This window comes from Serinus canaria, chromosome 12 (assembly GCF_022539315.1).
Source record: "Serinus canaria isolate serCan28SL12 chromosome 12, serCan2020, whole genome shotgun sequence".
In the NCBI taxonomy this organism is placed as follows: Eukaryota; Metazoa; Chordata; class Aves; order Passeriformes; family Fringillidae; genus Serinus; species Serinus canaria.
In genome coordinates this window covers 17,509,365-17,527,527 of record NC_066326.1, presented here as the reverse complement: position 1 = coordinate 17,527,527, position 18,163 = coordinate 17,509,365, and the positions used below count along the sequence as shown (strand labels likewise).

Genomic DNA, 18,163 nt, shown 5'->3' with positions numbered 1-18,163 from the left:
CAAAAAGCTGAGAAGAATAGATTGTCTCTTCCATGAAGCACAAATTGTCAATCACCTTGATTAGCCCTCCACACAATTAACAGAATCTGAATGCACTAATCACCACTGAACTTCTCCAGGTTGTGTTCCAGGGCAAATCAAAGATTAAATTAAATTACAAAGGCAGACAAGGGCTCCATGGGTTTTTTATGGCCACCAAACTGGGCCCACTTCAAGTCCTCCTAGATCACAGCCATGACAAAAAATTAAAAAAAAAGGTGGGAAACCCTTTTGGGGTACAAAAGATGGAGTTCCAGCAACCCAGAAAGCCCCTGAGAATCACTCAGCAGCAATGGGATTCCATTTGGGAAGTGTCTCTGTTCAAATCTCTTCACCTTTTTGGTCACAATATCTCTGTTTTTGTGCTCTTTCCATTAGGAATGACTTTTCCCTCCATTTTAATTTTCTGCTCTGTGGTCTGAGAAGTGGAACATTCTGTGTGTCCTTTGGCCAGTGCACACTGAGGACTGAGGATGAAGTTCTGATCACAGCTCTGGCAGAAGTGTGCTCACATTGCAAACTTCTGTGAGTTTGTGTGAGGCACATCAGCAGAAATCAAAATATTGTATTTTATCACAGTAGAAGCACCGAATTCCTCTTAAGAGACATCCTTGGACAGGTTCACTGAATAAACAAATATTGCATTATCCTAATGCCCACCAAATAACCCCAACAGTTATTCATTAATAATTAACCTTCATTATACTTCTCCCACTTCTCTTCTTCCTCTAAGTCTGTGTTTAAATCTGCAGGAAAGGCAGAGGATGATCTGAAGGGTGTGTAAATATTTACAAATTTGTGTGAGACACATCAGCAGAAATCACAGCATTGTTTTGTGTCATGGCAGAAGCACCAAGTTCTCACCAACAACCATCCTTGGGCAGCTTCACTGAGTAAACAAATATTGCATTTTCTTAATGCCCCTCAATTAACCCCAACATTGGTAATGAACCTCCCCTGTACATTGGGCAGTTTGGGTTTTTAGTGGAAAGGAGGTCTCCAGTGAGAAGCATTTAATCCATTCATGGCCTGAAAGCTTTTCCTTGCCCAGCAATTCCCTCTGTTTGTGTTGTGCCACCCGTTCCTCTGGAGCTCCAGCCCATTCACTCCTTGCTGTGCTTCATCCTGGGAAGGCCCATTCAGAAATGCAGAGCAGGAGCTGCCCAGGAGGAGCTGAGCCATGGTGGGTCCTGGGGAACAGCTCTCCCAGAATAAATGAATAAATTCAAATAAACTCACCTGAGAACAGGGCAATCCCTCAGACTGAGTTTGCTGAGCCCACTTTGACCTGATCATCTCCGAGGTGCTGCTGGAGCCAGGCCCCTCCTCATCCCACAGGATGGAATTTGGGAGCAGATCCACACAATAATTGATGTTTTTAACACAATGCAATTTATTGTGCTGAAATAACACAATAATTTACGTTGTTAAATCAGAAACAAATTCTTGCAAGTAAAAAGTAACAAAAAAGACCAAGAAGCAAAAAGTGATTTAAAAAAAAGGCAACTAAACCCAACATTCTTATTATACCAAAAGGCAGCAGAACTCTAAGCACTTAAGTACTTTTATCATGTAACACAGAGGCATAGATTTAGATAACAACCACTTAAGGAATTAATTACATTCTTTACACCAAAAGAGATGGAAAAATGAAGTTATCCCAGTTCTGCTCACCCCAAGGAAAGGAACACTTAAAACATTTTCTGAATTTAGCATAGAATTGTTCACTTGTCTCATTAGTAACTTAATTGGAAATTCTATTTTTGATTTTCAGCAGGAGAGTAGGTTTTGCTCTGCTCTGTTCCTTGACTTGTCAGGTTATTTTTTCTTGTGCAGTTCCTGCCTCTCACAAAATGTTTTGGGGAAAGTCAGTCCAAATTCACAGTCCAAAATCTTATGCAAATTACTACGAGCCAACTGCTGTACAAATATTATGAAACAGAAGTCTCCCCAAGTCCTTTTCAATGGCTGCTGAACACAGCAGGATCAGACACTTTCTATTTTTATTGAAGCTCAGGTTTCCAAGTTGGTAGAATAAAAGGCATTGGAATAAGTCTAGAAAAAAAAAAAAAAAGAAAAGAAAAAGATTCTGTGCCTAAGAAAAAATGCTTTGGGAAACTGGCAATCATCCTAAAACCCAAAATGTTCCAGAAACACAGCCTGTGATTCAAAGGCACTTTGTCATCTGCACAGTTTTGCTTCTAGCTGCATTGCAGCATTCTCCTCAGGCCTGCTCACTGCTCTTGGAGGATAAAATGACCCAAGTGCCTCCTCTGTTCCATCATTACTCATTAATGAAGGGCCTGGGCCTCGAGACTGGCATTGCAGGAGAGGAGGAGGCTTCATTAACACATCCCTCCAGCACCACACACCAAACCAACCCCAAGCAGGAGGCAAGAGAAGCAGCCAGGATTTCAGAGCCTGCTTCAGCAGCATTCAGGGGCTGTTAGCAGTTCAAATGGCACTGAAAATGCTGCTCTGCTATGAAATCATCCTGGGGAGTGCAGGACGTGCAGAGAACCAGCAGGATGAAGTCATTGCTTTCAGCAGACATCTTGAAGATGCATCTCTTTCTCCAGGTTATGTAAATGAAGAGCAGAGAGGAGCTCAGTGCTGAAATGCTCTGGGTGCTCCAAGGCAGACGTCGTGGGAGTGCCCTGCCTAATTCCAAATCCCTTTGTCAAACAAATTTATGGTTTTTTCCCACCCTCCCCGTGCACCTTCAATGCCTTCTGCTCTTCCCAAAGACCACCTGAAGAGATCTTCCCTCCCTTCCTTTCCCACGTTCCTCAATCATTTCCCCTTCATTTTAGCTCAGAGAATCAGATAAATACCAGACAGCTCTTCCTCCTTCCCTCTGAGCTCCCACTGCTCACCCTCTCCTTCTACACCCCTGCCCTCTGAGGCACAGCTCTGATTTAACCTCACACACCTCTTGGGGAGGGTTTTATTGCTTGTCTGCCCCTTTTAATCAAGAAGCAGGAGCACAAAGTGAGCAAAATTTTGGGAGATCAGCAGGGAGCAGCATCCATACCCAGTCAGATCTGTCTGCAAAGACAGCCATGAGTAGCACACACTGCAGGCTCATTTCTTCTTCAATGAAGAAAAGCCCTCTCAAGGAAAAAAAAAATATTCCTGAAACTGAAAGACTTTCAGAATCTTTAAAAAAAAAAATCTTCTATTCATTTAATGGTTACAAAAACCAGCAGACAACAGAAAAATTCAGAAGTAATTACGTGAGCCTATTAATAGCAAGTGCCAATAAGTTTCCATTTCTGTGCCCCTGATTAGAAAAATGAACAGTTTCTGGAATTGTGGAAACAGGCTTGCAGAACATGAAAAGACTCCAGCAGCATTAATCTTTTAGCTTCCTGAGCTTTGTGTGTAGCACAGCCTTTATTTGCAATTAAGCTTAGTGCATCTGAAGCTCAGTGCCTGATCCAGCCTTGGTGGGTAATTCAAGCTCCTTCTCTCTGACCTACCAAACTCTGACCTGTTGGACCTGGCTGGTAAAAGTGAGAAGGGATTACAGTTTCATTCAGGTGGTGATATCTGAGCAATTCATTCAACAAGGGGACCAATTATGTCTGATCCCCTCACCTTTCCCCCTGCTTCTGCACTGGACTGATTTGGCAGGAGAAGGTAATCCTGAGTCAGGGGGAATTTGATCACAGTGACCTGAGATGAAAAGTGCTGGATCTTGAAAATGATCTCAAATTCACCCAGTTTGTTCAGCTGTTATAGACTGGGGCTATGAAAGCAGAGGTTCTCTGCCTGGAGATAAATATCCACCACACTCTAATTTATTTACATGCAGTGGGGATGATGCACACGAGACCATCACGTGCAAAATGATGGGAAAAACAAAACCAGGGAATGTTTCTGCTGTGCCAGAACATTAAATCTACAAAACATGGCATCCTCTGCCACTGGATGAAGGCAACAGGTGATTCATTAGCTGATGCCAAGCCATCAGTCCAGTCCATCTAATACACTGTTCTCTCCTGAACACAAAATTAATTCATTATTAATGAAGTTCTATACCCAAATACAGGCAGTAATGCAGTCAGCATCTAGCCAGAACCAACAGAGAGCAAAGTCCTCCTCAAAAGTTGCTTGGAAAGTTGTTGGGTGCCTTTCCCTCCCCAGAAAGGGAACAGGCTCTGCCAGTCACTGCACTGGGCACTTGGTGCCTCTGACCTCCCCCTGCACAGAGCTCCCCACACCTCCCCAGTCCAAGCATGGGAGGAAGGATGGCAAAGCCACAGGACCCTGGGGTGCAGCCCCAGCCCCCCAAGCCCCAGCAGGGCCCTGTCCATGCCCCACAGGCTGGCACCCAGAGCTGGCACCCAGCTCCACCATCCAGGAGCCAGAACACCTGCTGCCAGCAGGGATTTCCAGCTGCAGTGAGGATGCAGATGCCTCCAGGACTAGATTACTTTATCAACACCTAATTTAGAGCCTGATCCACCCCTGAGGGCAGCAGCAGTTTGGCTGCAGAGGGTGCAGAGCCCAGGGATGCTGTCCAGCAGCAGCTCTGGCCCCAGAGGTGACCCTTTCCCAGCAGAGCTGCCCTTCCTCCCCAAAAGAGCCACCACACTCTGCGCTTCCCAGGGCTGACACCACAGCAGCCAGATGCAATTGCCCAGTTTTAAATCCTATTGAAAATCTCCTTACACACTCAAGAGAAGCAATGCCAGGCTGAGGCAGCCATTGAGCTCCAAGCCAGCTCCCCCCTTGGAAATTCCTTATACTATCCCTCTAGAACATCTCTCTGGGCTCTGGCTCTCTGCTCTGGCTGGGCCACACTCTGTCCCCTGCCCCTGAATGCAGACTGCAGCTGCTTTATGTAACCCTGCTTGCTGCAGCACAGCACCCAGACACAACATTTCCACACAGAATGGTTTGGCTTCTGCTGATTTGGGGTGAGGAGCTCCCCTCCCAAGGCCTCAGCTCCTCCAAGCCGTGTCCCTTGAGGCTGGAAAGCCCTGGATCCTGGCTTTATCAAGCTGCTGCCTCCAACACCCTTGGCTTGCCCTTGAAAAGGCTTTCTGCAGCCATGACTCACTGCTACAGCACAAAACCCAGCCCAGCGCCAGGGAGCTCATCAGGGAGCGACATTTCCATGAGAGAGGGACAGCAGGGACCTTCCTGGGGCAGGAGGAGGGGACACTCAGCACCCAGAGCAGTGCTCTTGCTGTTTAAAAACAAGAAAAGAGGCATTTACTGTTCAATTTCCCTGGCTCCAAAGGCACTTTCTGGATTCTCAGCTTCATTCAGCTGCAGGAAATAAAATGGCACAGCCAAGCTTGGGCCATGCAAGCAACCACTTAAAGGGGGGGGAAAGTGCCCAGCAGGAAGGATTTGAATCATAGAAGTATTGGAAGGAAATAAGAAATGGCAAACGGGCAGGTAATGAAGCTGTTTGCAGCCAAGTTTGATTTTCAAAGCCCACATGGCTGGATGTTTGCCCTTCAGAACAAAACTCCTTTCATACTCTGTGTATTTCTGGAAACTTCCAGGTATAATTTTCCTAATGGCATAAAATAGAGCCCCAAGTGTTCTGGTGCTGCAACAGACCACGAGGATTTTTGTTAACAGTAGAATTCTGTCTGGAAATTGCCTTTGGATGGATAAAACAAGCTGCCCAAAAAGCTGCAATTCCAGGAAGGATAACACAGGATGCTTTCTGGAACATATTTATTTACCTGAAAACCATGTGTGGTCATTAGGCTGCTTGTTTCCCAATAAATAGGAATAATCTGTGATCTGTGGGAGATCAGCTGAGCTTTCCATATTCTCCCCCTCTCCTGTGCCCACTCAGTGCTTACAAATTGGGATGAGACATTACTGCACTCTCTGGCACAGTGGGGATTTGAATTCTGGTTGAAGACCAGCACAACACAAACATATGGAAAAATAAAGCCATTTACATCTCCATTTGGCATATCCCATGCTCTGTACAACTAATTATGGATCTCTGAGCTCATTAGTTTTCCCTGGAATTCCCAGGCAGTGGTGGCAGCAAAGCCAAGTGTGAAACACCCTGTGGCCAGTCCCAAGCCAGCCAGGCAGGATTCCAGATGTATTTCCCAGCAGAGTCACACAACCAGCTGTGATCACACTGGGAACAGAGGGTGGCAATAGCCCAAACTTGGAGCATCCAAAGTGTTAAAAATAAAAAAAAAAATTAAAAATTAAAAATCAAGAAGAAAAAGCCAGTGGTGCTGTCCCAAAGGGTGCACAAGCACCCAGCTAATGAAGGAGCAGGGCTGTGAAAATCCCCAAAATCCAAAGGATTTCTCCCCAGCAGTGCAGTGGCAGGCAGAGGTTCACATGTTAATGGCCTGTACAAAAGCCAGAGATGGTCAAAAGGTTGTGTTTATCCTCGTAGCAAGGATTGTTTATCCTCACAGCACACTCTGGGCTTTTACAGCTCCAATGTTTGCATAACATCATGCTCAAGCCATTAACAGCAGAATCCTTCTTGACCCTTACGTGCCCAGGTACTGCCAGGGTTTGGCTTCTCATTAATCCCAGCAAGTTTTATTCCTGGAGAAAAGGGAAGAAGCTGATCCAACAGGGATTACACAGGGTTTGTGCAGTAAATGTCACAGCGTGATCAGGAGGGTTTGCTCCTGCTCAGCTCACACCTATCTGTCACAGAATTGTGTGAACAGAGGCAGAGAGAATGCACACCAGTAATACCCACAGATGTAGGAACCGTGTCAGGAATACCACGGGGATGATGCAAGGGAAGGGGCGAGCTGGGAATGTCAGCACTGATGGGAAACATCAAACACAAAGCTCTGCTGCAGGCTCAAAAGGTAAAACCCACAGGAGTGCATTTAACTTCTTTTTTTTTTTTTCTTTTCCCTTCTTTTTCTTCAATTCTTCTTGCACCAAAACCCACGATCTCTTTGCAACAAAGGACCAGACTGATGGCAACCCATCTGCAGAGGGTGGAGCTGCCTTGTGGGGCTCACAGGGGTTCAAATCAGCTTCTCCTGAGCCCTGATATTCCATGGCTCCCTGGCAGCACAGGAATTTCATGGAGAAATCCAAGGCAGGCTGTTCCAAATGAACAGGCATGCAGCAGTGGGGTTTTTAAAACTCTCCTTTCCAACGTGCAACACAAAATTAAGGGTGAGTAAAGGCACTGTTTTCAGGGCCATGCTGGGTCCAGTTTGTCACTTCTGGTGTGGATGGGAAGGATTTCAGAAAATTAAATGTGTTCTAACATCCAGTCACTTCTAAAAGTACACACACTTGAAAGATAACATTAAAGGTCTTTTCTTTTAGATCTCCTCATGCCATAGATCTGGAAAAAACATCAGACCTCCAGAAATAAGTGCAAAAGCTCATCTCTAAATAGTGTCAGAAAATAAATAACCACTGACTTGTGGGTCTGAAGCTGAGAAGGCAAAAGGCATGGAGACAGGGATTTAAGCAATTAAATGTTGTAGGGGGCTTGTATCCATTCCAGTCTCCTTGTAAATCTTATTGCAGTGATAATGAAGATTTCTAATTACTCCAGTGTTTCACTGATTGCTCTTGGGCACAGCTCACACTCACTTTTATGGCAAGAAACAAAACGTTGCAAAAGCAACAGTATTTTTTTTCCCCTTGAAAAAACCCACAAATAACATGGTCTGACAATAATTTTCTTTTATCATCAGCAAACTGACAAAATGCAGGAATCTCAAGCATTCTTGCCAGTTTGCAATATAGAAAAAATCCACCAGAAAATACCATGGGGATGTTTAGGTTTAGGTTTCAAACTCTCACATGCAGAAGTCACAACCTGCTCTCAGGCACAGGAAAGCAAACAGGCTCCTCCCATTGATGCTCCCCAGCTGTTTGGTTTTTACCCCCTCAGCTATTTTCAAATGTCCTGCTCCTGCCTGAAGGGACACAGGAGAGATGGAGAGGGACTTTTCACAAGAGCCTGGAGTGACAGCACAAAAGGGAATGGGTTCCCACTAGATGGGAAATTGGGAAGGAATTCCTCCCTGGCAGGGTGGGCAGGCCCTGGCACAGGTGCCCAGAGCAGCTGGGGCTGCCCCTGGATCCCTGGCAGTGCCCAAGGCCAGGCTGGGCAGGGCTTGGAGCAGCCTGGGACAGTGGGAGGTGTCCCTGCCATGGCAGGGGTAGCACTGGAGAGACTTTGATATCCTTCCCACCCCAATCCTTTCTGAGATTCCATAATTATCTTTCTTTTCAGTTAACTATTAAATGCTTTAATTCTCCATTTCTAGCAGAGCAATTTAACTTCAAGTATGATCTTGAAGTTAACTTCAACTGAGCTTCAAGTATGGTCTGCTCTGTAGCCAGGAATTTTCAGTGCTACTTCAATTATAACCCTGCAGATTCCAATAAAAACAACTTTGGAAAACACAACTTGCACTTACAAGTTACCAAACTGTCCTGCATGACTAAGCTGATCTCTAAATAATGACCATTCACTCTTTTTTAAAATAAAGGTAATTACAGGGTTGGATAAAAATGTTTATATAGGCAAGGCAGAAAGCTGCAACTGACAAGTAAATTATTCATCCATTCTAATTGCACTGCCGGCAAAAACTGGCTGAAAAAATTAAAATAATAAAATGGTTTCTAACAAAAAACCCTGAGAAGCACTTAAAAATTAAAAGAGTTGTGGTGTAAAGTTCACCTCTAATCTTTCTTACCACTCAGTTTTGGTCCCAATGCCTGGGAAGATTTCTCCAAGATGTTGTAACTTCTCTCACGTGGGGTTGTAAACGTTGTAGTGCCAGGGAAAAAAATGTCATTTCCTAAGATGTTACAAGTTGAATATAAGAGTAAAATCTGGTAGAGCCCAGAAAGGAGGATGCTGAGTTCTGCAGCTGTGAGGCTGCACAGAGGCACAACCAACACACCAATCCTGGAGTACAGAGAACAACTCACTCTCTCCTGTCACTTAAACCCATGGACAAGGGGCCTTGGGAACACAACAAATTAAAAATGACAATGAGAACCACCTAATGTTTGGGGTTCTTCATTTGTTCCAGCTCATTTTTTCCAGCCAGTGAAAAGGATTGGAGATATTTTTGTCAGTGCTCTCACTGATATTGGCTTTTCTTTAACTGTGGGAATCAAACCTGGAAGAAAGGAAGGACAAATTCTCTAGGGCTTGAACTCTGATAAATGTCAGAGAACTCTGGAAACTGGGGGTCAGATTTCTCAGAATGTGTTGCACCAGGTGTCACTGCCACAAAATCTCCCAGAAATCCAGGATGTATCAAAAGAGCAGAAATGAAAGACTCCTGCACAGAATGGTTTGGGTTCCTTGGGGGAGACAGGTGTAGTGAAAGGAAAAAGAAAGGAAATGCAAATGAAGGCATAAACCCACCCTATTTATAAAGGAAAAGAAATACCCTCTAACAGATTTAAGTTCCCATATAGATGTTATTTTCACAGGGTGTTTTATCAGCCAATTTGAGTTCACCTTTTCCATTAAACCACAAGACATGAGCAGTTGGTTTAGACACTCGGATTTCCAAGCCAAGGATGAGCACCTGACCGTGGGAGGAAGAAGTGCATGTGAGGAGGAGCCAGTGGAGGTGCAGAGCCAGAGATTCCCCAAAGATGCTCAGGGCCCACAAGGAGGAGGGGACTGTGCTGGAGCAGAGGCAGGTGCCCTTCACAGCACCCAAACACGGGAAGGGAGACCCAGGCAGATCTCCTGGGGCTGAACCAGCCTCCCTGGAGGTGCCTGAGCTCCCTCCTCATTTTCAGCACTTGTACTTTGGAGGCTTTTATTGTTGTTAAGGATATTCCTGTGTATCCATCCCCTTCATTCAACGCCCAGAGCTGATGGAAGGGTGGAAGATGATCCCTGGATACAGAAGCAGGTAAGTTACACCTGCTTCCCAGAGTACTCTCCAGAGCTGCTGCAGCCCCAGCAGAGCAGGCACAGGCTGTTATTGACACATTATCTTGGCTCATGCGAGTTCCCTTTGATGTTTCATAATCCCCAGGGTGCTGAAAACTCAGTGAAAAACACATTCCTCTTCCTACAGATCTGTCTCATCCTCCAGGCACCTCCTCTGCACAGAAAATTGATCCCCAAGAGAAGGCAATGATGGATGGCTTTGGAAGGGTGGCAGGAGGAATGGCCAGAGCCAAGGACAGCAGTGTCCATGCTCTGGGTCACTGGGGTCACCCCTCTGGGAGTGCTCAGCACTGATCTTGGTGCTCTCCCAACTGCACTGGTTATAATTAGTGACAAATAACTCGCAAATTATGAGAGAGCTCGTCACAAGCACTCCCTGCTCTCAGCACTGCCAGGAGAGGTAAATCACACAGCACCTATGCACATAAACACAGCCTTCCAAAGCCAAAACCCTCCCAAAACCAGACAGAAGTTCTCAAACGATGCAAACGTGACTTTTCTGCACACATCTGTTCATATTCCTCCAAATATAAACTGGGGAGAAAACCCCAAACCATTGGGGGGTATCACATAGAGCACTGACAGGGCAGTGTTTGATCAATAACATCCATTTATATGCGTGTATAAAATGCTTCTGTACTGAAAGCCAGACTGGATTTCCATGTTAGAGGTGCTGCTGATGGGAAATGTGAAGAATGCCAAAATGTGGGCAAGTCTGAGAGCTCCATTCTGTTTGATTCCACACCTTGAGCTGAGATAGGAAAGTGGCTCCAACTGGGAGCCAAACACCAACCCCCTGCAAACACCCCCACATCCCTTTGGAAAGGTTGCAAAAGGATAGGAACAACTTAGGGTGAAAGTAATTCCTCAGCTGAACCTGATGCCTTGGTTTTCCACCCTCTGGAGATAGCAAAGCCTGTGGAAGTTAAAGCAGGTCACTGCTGGAGGAGAACATTTCCAGCTCCCACCTCAAAAACCAACACCCTCGAGATTTATCTCCTGGAAACCAGAGATTTCCAAGAGTTTTCCTGCAGGGAAAGAGGCAAGCAGGTAACAAACTCTGAGTTCTGGTGGTGGGAGGCAGCAGATGGGGGCAGTGAGTGCTGCCAGTGTCTCCATGAGCCCGCGGGGCCGGATAATGTTACTGTGGATGGTAAACGGAGACACGGCTGGAACCTGAGCTCTGGAAATTTCTGCTGCTGCCTTGAATTGCCCAGGTTTTGCTGGAGAAGAAAGCTTCAGCACAGTCATTGCCTGGCCACCATTTCATAGGTGTTTGGTGCATCTGCTCCAATTCCAGCAAAATCTGAGGAAATTACTCAAACTAGGCGTGGGAATTCAAAGGTTCAGATGGTTTTCAAACGTGGTTCCACGTTAAGGAATTCATGGAAGGTGCAAGGATGGAGAGGACTGCCCTGCCAGCAACACTGCCAGCAAAGGATTCAGGTTGCAGAGGAGATCTTGGGGAGAATTCGTGCAGTTTTAATTCCTTCCAGCGGAGGACAGTGGTTTACAACAGAAGGAATCGGCTGGCTGCGTTTCCTCTGGAATTGTTTCCCGTGGTGGCAGTGCAGGGAATACACCTTGCCCAGGTTTTACCTGAGCTAAGGATGGAAAGCCCCAGCTGGCGTTGCTCCCCACACCAAATTTTGCTTCAAAATTCCCCTGGAGCTTCCAAACGATCCCTACAAGAGTGAGCTGATGCCAAAACCACAACTTATCAACACATTCCTGAACAGGGACAACTGGAACCAGTTCTCAGAATGCTGAAGTATTTTAAGAACTTTTTTTAGAATGATCTGTAGGATTCAGGATGTGTCAATTTAACTGTACAATACAGTAATTTTCTGGTTGAGACTGCACCTCTTTAAAGGCTTGATTTCCACAGGGAAAAAAAAAATCTCTTATGTAATATTTAATATTTGAAATAAAATGCTGAGAAGGCATGTATCTTAATTATTTAGTTTCTGACACATACCCTGCCTTTAAAAATTCAGCGTCTGACTGCAGATCTGAAAGACTTTCCTATAAATAAGTTATCTTCTCTGAAGCTGTAACAAATTTTAAAAAGTATTGCAATGGTTCTTAGCTGATCAGAGGAAGCACAGGAGAATTAAAATGTAAAAAACCCACGTATCTGAGTATTATTTTACGGCAGAAAGCCATTCCAGGTTGCTGGAATTCTGCAAAAAAGGCTCAGGGAGAGCAGCTTGAACAAAAGGAAATTAATTTCCCTTCTCCCAAGTACTTTCTGTCCAACAAGTAAAGCACAAGACTGAGGGAGTAGTTACAGTTTCTCTTATCTACAACAGACCTGTTTCTGCTGCAAGTATCTCCTAAATGGAAAGCATTCTAAATTAATTAAACAAACCTCAAGAGACAGTAAACTAATTATTCTGGGCATACATAAGATGCTGTTGAGTTAATCTCTATGAACACAAGTGAGTTAAGTTTGTATTGACATATTGGGCCAAATTTATTGTCAGAGAAATTAACTTCAGGGGAGTTAAGCCAAGAGTGAATTTTTCCTCATTAAGGAGAAATAGGCCTATTGTCTGAAGTGTGAGGATTTAGAGTCTCTTGGGAAAATCATATTGCACTTCAGTTTTTTAAGTGATGAACTCTTGCCCAGAGTTGTTCTTCAAAATGCACAGAATTCTGTTTAAGCACCTCAGAGCTGGGCTGTCACAGGGGACCCCTTTCATGTGAGCCCTGACCTGAGCACTGAGGATGCAAAATGTTCTGCTAAGCTGTGGAAATAATTATTTCTGAAGCTTCCCAGCAGCATTCAAAGTGCTTGTACAAGCAGGAGGCACATCCCTCATACCTCAATTTAACACAAGGTTCATTTAGTTACCACAAAATGCCTTTGTTGTCTACACTTAACCTAAGTGAGATATTTTTGAATGAACGATTCAGAGAAATTTTCATCCACTGCAATTTTTCCTATTCAAAAAATAATCATATTCACCTAAATTTTATAATTACTGTGCTCTACACAGGGGCACATATTAATATTTAAATTATGTTGTATGGCAGAGCAGAACTCAAGGAAGTAATTGCTGACACTAATTAAGAAATAGATATAGGAAGGACCCAAACTGGCACACAAATCGTGTTTTGAGATCAGCAGTGCCAGTCCCACCTGCTCAGGAGGTGGTCCCCAAACTCCTCCAGCTCTAAAAGTTCACCCAAGGTGACCCCAAGGAGTCCAAGGACCAAGGAGTCCTTCCCTGTGCTAATGGGACAAATCCCATCACAAGTGGCAGGACAGCATTCCCACCATCCTGGAGGACTCTGTACCATCCTTGGTGCCCCTTAGCACCACCCTTCCTTCCAGACCTCTTCTCCAATTAATGGTTATTTTGGAGCTTTCCATCTCCACAACTCAGGGCTACGACTCAGCACTGCACGCTAAAGGTAAAGCATGATTCCTGTTTGATTTATCCTCTTCTCTTCCCACCAACCCTGGCTCACACCAGCGTCCCAAAGAGAAATCTATTTTCAGCGTGGCCAAGAGGAACTCCAGAAGTGCCCGAGGGTGGAGTGCAGCAGGCTTTGGATCAGGCTGGAACTATTGGGAAACATTTGTGAGAACTGGCACAGCTCCATGGAACCAAGGGAACTCCCTTGACTCGAGGCAGAGGCCTCAGAGTACCTGGAATACTTTCTGAAGTGCTAACAGCTCACCTCTTCTCCTGGAGACATCCCTACTAAGTGCTATTAGCGCTGTCACCTCGACTTGGTTTTCAAGAGTCCTTCCCACAAGGTGAGACAAAAACTAATCAGAACTCAGCCTGAGCTGGGTCAGGAGGGCACACAGCAATTACCACCCTGCCCCTCCCAGAACAAGCAGTAGGGAAGAGAGCTGGGGCAGGGAGGTTTATCCCACTGGCCTTGGGATCACCTGCACCTCCTCTGGCCCCACACTTTGTGAGCTCCACTCAACAGCAGTGCAAACATCAAGTTCCATTTTATTTAGGCTTTCTCACCGTTATCTTGGCAAAGGCAGCCTGAGCGTGGCTTTAAGTACCTCTGAAAAAAACCACGTTAAATTACATTAGGGAAACATCCAAAATTACTGGTTTTAAAATCAAAACCCCCAGTGCAGAGTATTATGGTAATGACTAAGAAAATTGCTCTAAAAGCCAGGAGGTTGTTTTCTTAGCAATACCAAGAGGATCTTTCCCATTGTTCTGCCAAGAGTTGCAGCAGTGCCAGAGATGTTCAGTTTTCCTGAGGCTCATCTCTGCACTACAGCTGCTGCTTCAGCCACTGAAGAGTGGCAGCCTCCTGGAGAGCATTAATTAAATAAAAGGCAATTTTCGAGGGTGGGGGGGAGCATCACTGCTATTTGGATGTCAATGGACACAAAGCTATATTTGCTCTTTGATTATGTTTACAAATGGCATTCGAATCAAAAGCAAAATTATCACTGAATGAATCCACTTAAATTATTTACCACCAGAGCTTAGGCTGAGGTGGTCACTAATTTAGGTTATTTTTCAGCACATTTCCTCCAGGAAAGGGTAAATCTCCAAACTCCAAGCAGTGGATCCTTTTTTCTTGGATGAGTATCTGATGTGTTGGATGGATCTCTAGTGCTGTTCCCAACCAGGATGAAGCACAGCAGGGATAACTTGGAAGAGGAACTGGAAGGTGGTGCCCATTTTCCAGGGATAACTGGAAGGTTGTACCCATTTTCCAGGGATGACACAGAGGAGGAACTGGAAGCTCCTGCTCCTCACGAGGAGGAAAGGGAAGGGCAGCTCTCAGCCAGGAAGCAGCAGCAATCCAATCAGAGTTTATTAAGGGAAATGCTCCTGATTGGAAGTGGCTGTGAGCACCAGGACAGAAACCTTTCCCCCTCTCTGATCTGTCAGAGCTCTAAGTGCCAGTTGACTGTACAAAATGACAGCTATCCAGGCTCATCCCTTGCAACAACTGGCATCTGCTCTGGAGTCGTTTGAGTTGGTTTGAATGGCACTAATTAGGAGTAGTTACACATAAATGACATCCCAAAGACTTGACACAATAAACATTGCTATCTAGTGCCATTCATTTGCTCTCCCCATTCAAGCACACACAGTATTTAGGATAATTTCCATGTTCACTGCCACCTTTATCCCACAAATAAGGTCAGGAGACAGACAAACAACAAATATGGGAAGAACCACATGGAAGTTGAATACATAATAAGTTATCAATTGCTCTTGAAAGCATGTGAGCCAGGGTTTTGATTGCTCCTGGAAGGTGGATGAGAAGGCTGCCTCCTTGTTTGACCTTGCAGAGAAGGCATTAGGATTCCTCACAACCAGCAGGCAGCTTTATAAACACTATCACAATTCCTTATCTTGCTCTGCAGGCAGAGAGCAGCACAAGAGAAAAATAAAGACATTCCCATTGTCTCATGGCTACAGGCTGCTAGGAGAGATGCTGGAGCTCTGAGCTACCAACAAGAAACTTCTCAATTTTCCTTTTGCTGACCAAAACTCCTCTGTTTCTGCCTCAAGAAAAGGCAGCAGCCACCAAGTGATTTTCTTTGATTTCCACCCTGCATTTTTAGCATCTCACTGCCCGTTTTAGCCCTACAGCTTTTCTTTACCCCCATGTCATTGCTCGTGTCTTCAGCACCTCACACAAACTCTCTCACAGCCATAGTGGCACAATGTTGTTTTCAAGCACCTTTAAATAGTGCTGCTGATTGAATAACTCGTCACTAATGTGATTTCAGGAATCCAGAGCATCTCCTAAGGTGTAACCTTTACCACTAATTGCAAATATAGAACAGAAAATTAAGTCGGGCTGACAGAATTAAATCAGGAGCTTTCAATGCAATGTCAAATTTCTGACAAACTGCATATTACCAAAGAACGAACTATTTACCAAGGGATTACGAATTTAAATTTTCTTAAGGATGTTTTTGGGCATCACATTTTGTGCACAGCTTTGTAGAAGATGGAAGGAGAAAAATCCCAGTGGATTAAGAACAGAATGCTCATCGAAGACTACTGGGACCTGTCAAATTCTGAATCCCTTCCACCACCTTTGAAAAACTGGAATGTGCAGCTCCACTTCCATTGTTTCAGCTCTCAGGTAATAAATGCAGACTTTATTTTTTCCCTTAACTACTCCCATTCCCAGCTTTACATGCACACACACTTGCAACAACCTGACAGGAAGGCTTTGGAGTCTTCATTTGTTGGAGTCACAGCAGAAAAGCCCAACTCCCTGTGCACTGAGCACATCAGCACAGAACAAAGGACGAGGAAGAGAGACTTGATTTTGTGTCCCTGCTCGTATCACAGAGCACGGGAAGCTCAAACAAAACCTCCACAGATGAACCATTGCTCAGGCACTAATTAATTCTTTTCCAGAACAGGGCCAGTTAACACACAACCTTCTTCTTACTTAACAGCCTGTTCACCTCTCCCTGTGGATGAACCAGCTCCAGCTGAGCTATTTGAGCACACACAGATCTCCTGGAAATGCTCTAAATGACAAAAAATGCTCAAAACCTTTCTGAGGGTCTCCCAAGGTGTGCCTAAGGTGAGGCACACCCAGCGTGTCCAAGGCACTGCAGAGGGATGGGCTGCACCTGAGAGATTCCAAAGGTCTGGGAAACCTTCCCAAGGACAACCTCATGGTTTTGAAAATCTCTCATGGTTCTGTCCCACAAAGGCCACTCTGCCTTCAGCACAAAGACACGTGGGGGTGTCTGACACAAGCCAGGGTCCCCCTGCCTTCCACCAGGTGAAAATGGTGCTCTCAACTTGTGTCAACTCTTTAAAAAGGAGATTTTAAATCCATTTTCACCAAAACTGTGTAACCTCCAGAGTACCAAACTTATGAAATCTCAGGAGAAAAGACTTACAGTGTAAAACTTGTCCTGTCATGCACTATGAATGAAGGCCACTTTTATAAACTCAGCACTACAAATACCTGCCAGACCATACTGACATTTCCAAAACCAGACAGGTACTTGGATTCCTGCCTCATCGCTGGTGCCAGAACCTCAGCATATCTTCCCAAAGCAAAAGTCAAAGCAGGCTAAAAATTATGCAACATTCTTTTTCATTCAACTTGATGATTATATAATCAGATGCTTTTCAATATCCCAGCAGTACCTCAGCGTGTGGGTCCCTGGAAAAGACATTCTCAGTCCATCCCTGCCCACAGCAGCTGCCTATTCTTTCCTTCCATTAAAAGACCAGTCTGGAGAAAATGGATGTGTCTTTTGCCCTCAAGGTACTCTGTCTTGACAAAGCAGTGCCATTCCCCAGGCACAGCTCTCCAAGACTATAATAATCATTATTTTGTTAAAGCAGCTGCTGGGCTGAGAAGTCATAACTAGGTTATTTCCTTTTTTAACTCGTTACCTTAAAAGTTCTCTCATCTAACCAACTAGAATTTATTTATCACAAATTACATCTGAGATGTGTAAGATTATTCTTAGTAGCAGCATTATATTTTAGGAAATAGTGGGTCAACTCAGAGTTTTATGTCTGTATTCACCTACCTGTTCCAAAGATGGGATTTTATTTAAGAAATTCTTTTATTCACTCATCACTTTTAGCAGCCTAACTGTTAGGAACGATATAAAGATAAATAAATTTTAAAATCTTTTGCTTTCTTTTGAGATGGCCAAAGGAGCAAGTGAATCAAGGAGCAGCTGCAGCACACAAGAGGATGGAAAGGTTCAGGAAACAGAGCAAAGTGTCACCCGACAGGGCACAAGACTTATTCACTTCTTTTTATCCCTAGAAAATGTGTGGAAGTTTCAGAAAAATCTGTGAAATAGGAGCCATTCAGAGGGTTCATTTGCACAGCAACCCCCTCATGCCTACAGGTTATCCCAGAAAACCTGCTCCATACCTGCTCTGGGGTGCCATCAGCACTTTGCTCCCTGACAGAAGGTTGGGAATCAGTTAAGAGCCAGAGCATTCTGTTCCACATTGATTGTTCACCCACAAAAATACAATAAGTGCTAAAGAATATCCAAATGCAAGTGTGAATGACCACATTTCGCTCTAGCATGAATTTTTTAATTGCACTTCAAATTGTGGAGCTGCTGTTCTAAAAAGCAGAATAAAAGCACCAGGCTTGAGGTTAAGTTGCAGACATCACCCCAAACTCTCCAGAGCAATTTCCATGTGGATACACAATGTCCTGCACTGCTTTTCAGACCAGTCCATCCATAACAGACAC

General features: G+C 44.6%; 1 protein-coding gene across 7 annotated transcripts in view; it reads right to left on the bottom strand.

Annotated features, from left to right (window-relative positions):
- ATP2B2 (ATPase plasma membrane Ca2+ transporting 2) overlaps positions 1–18,163 on the bottom strand; it is a 255,779-nt gene that overhangs the window by 124,854 nt on the left and 112,762 nt on the right. The window lies entirely within an intron of this gene.